The 2,500-nt window shown below is 47.0% G+C and overlaps 1 pseudogene; it reads left to right on the top strand.

Annotated features, from left to right (window-relative positions):
- LOC120907798 overlaps nucleotides 1–2,500 on the top strand; it is a 9,139-nt pseudogene that overhangs the window by 3,767 nt on the left and 2,872 nt on the right.

Here is a 2,500-nt window from a genome sequence, read left to right as displayed (position 1 = left end):
CTTAAATCGGTTGGAGAGACAATCTCTAAGGTCCGACGGGCCCAGAATGGAGGCATGTTGCTAGAACTTAAGCAGGGTAGTTCTGCTAGTGCAATTGCCCCAAAGGTTAAGGAAGCGGTGAAGGGCAAGGCGTCAGTGAGAACGCTAGCTCCTTCTAAAATGATTGAGATCATGCATCTCGATGAAATTACCACCCCAGAGGAGGTTGCGGAGTCTGTCAAAGCACAGCTCAACATCGAGATAGAAACAGATCGTATCAAATGAAGAAAGGCCGCGCGGCCGGTACGCAGTGGGCACGGATCAACGTATCGCTGCCAGACTTTCAAAGCTTCCTGAATTTGGGAAAGCTGAAAGTTGGTTGGTCGATATGCCATATCCGCGAGGTTATGGAAGAGCAGAAATGCTATAAGTGTTGGAAGGTAGGCCATACGAGCTACCATTGTAGGGAACCAGACAGAAGTAATCTGTGCTGGAATGCGGTTTGAGTGGACACAAGAAGCAAGCTTGTACCAACTCTGTCAAGTGTTTGATTGCGGTACGAGGTCACAGAACCCTCACGCAACGGGCAGTTATATGTGTCCCCGTAGGCGAACGATTAGACCATAATGGTTAGGTTGCTACAACATAACCAGAATCATAGTTATGCTGCATTTCAGTTAATGTGGCAAACGATTAGGGAAGAATCTGCGGATATAGTGTTGATTGCAGATCCGTATCTGGCAACAACCAACGTCAAAGTGTTACGCAATGACGATAACACAGCAGCGGTAGTGGTTAACGCGGACTTACCAGTTAAGGTAGTCAGTAAGGCTCTTGAAGGGTTTAATGATAGTTGACATAGGTGATATGCGAGTGGTTAGCGTTTACGCGCCACCTAGATTTAGTATGGAAGAGTTCCAGAACATGTTGGATAACACGGTAATGGCCGTAACCGGTATCCACAAATTCGTTATCGGGGGGACTTCAACGCTTGGTCAGTAAGTTGGAACAACCAACTTGGCGAGCGTGGAGAAACCCAGAAACGAAGAGGTGAGTTGGTTTTATCAACCTTGCGCAGATTGACGCAATTTTATTGAACGACGGCAGCACCCCAACTTATGTTGACCAGGGCGCACGTCAGTAGTTGATCTTACTTTGCGAGCCGAACCGTAGCAAGATCATTTAAGTGGGAGGTGTTATCTAGCTATATGAACTCTGATCATCGTGCAATACGAATAGATCTTGAGACGCAAAGCGTGCGTAATCTGTCCCGACCCACAACGGGATGGAGCATCAAGTATTTTAGCAAAGATATATTTGAAGTTATGATGCAAGCCGCTTTTGAGACCGAGGTCACAACAAGCGAAGACTTAATGCGTATACTTGTCACGGCGTGTAATGCGACGATGACTAAACGTAAGAGGTACACCCTAACAAGAGTGCATTTTGGTGGACGTTAGAGATTGAGGCACTTCGCAAAGAGTGCAAACACCGCGATCGATTAGCGCAAAGAGCTTTTAATACTGATCTCTATTCTACTTTTAGGGACGAGTTCAAGGTGGCACGGAATGCCCTCAAGCGATTGATCAAGCATACCCGACAGAGGAAGTGGAAAGAGTTCCTGGGAACAGCGAACAACGCATCATTTGGTATAGTATATCATACGTTCAAGAAAGTGGCCGAGGGTTCGATTGGACCCCGAACCATGACATTGGACGAGTTTAGGGAAGTGGTGAGCGAGCTTTTTCCTACTCACCCAAACACGGTGTGGCCTGACTATCGCATCGATCAGCCACGAGAGTTTGAAAGGGTAACTAATGATGAGATTCTTGCGGTTGCCAGGAGACTACCCAACAAGAAGGCGCCGGGACCAGATGGTATCCCGAATGAGGCGCTGAAAGTTGGTATGTTGACTGCAACCGATGCATTTTGCAGGGTTTACCAAGGCTGTTTAGAGAACGCGAAGTTCCCCGATGAGTGGAAAAGGCAGAGGTTGGTGTTAATACCGAAGCCGAACAAACCACCAGGGGAACTGGGTTCAGTTCGCCCCATTTGTCTACTAGACGGGCAGGTAAAGGTTTAGAACGCATCATAGTGCAACGGCTAAATGCACACATCGAGGAGGTCAACGGACTGTCTGACGACCAATTTGGTTTCAGAAGTCGTCGATCTAACAGTTGATGCGATTCAACGGGTAGTGGACATTGTTTCGGTAGCTAGAAGTAGAAACAGATACAGTGGACGGTATTGTGCGGTTGTTACATTAGATGTTACTAATGCTTTTAACAGTGCTTCATGGTTGGCGATTGCAAATGCTTTACAGAGAATTAACACTCCTAAATATCTTTATGATATCATTGGTGATTATTTTAGGAATCGTGTGCTGATGTATGATACCACAGATGGACCGGCAGAGATTGCAGTCACATCGGGTGTACCTCAAGGCTCGGTACTTGGCCCAACGTTATGGAACCTCATGTACGACGGAGTCCTACGAGTTGCAATGGTGGAAGGTGCACGG

Source organism: Anopheles arabiensis, assembly GCF_016920715.1.
Source record: "Anopheles arabiensis isolate DONGOLA chromosome X unlocalized genomic scaffold, AaraD3 X_pericentromeric_contig0020, whole genome shotgun sequence".
Lineage (NCBI taxonomy): Eukaryota > Metazoa > Arthropoda > Insecta > Diptera > Culicidae > Anopheles > Anopheles arabiensis.
The sequence above is the reverse complement of the archived record's forward strand: the minus strand, read 5'-3'. Positions and strand labels throughout refer to the sequence as shown.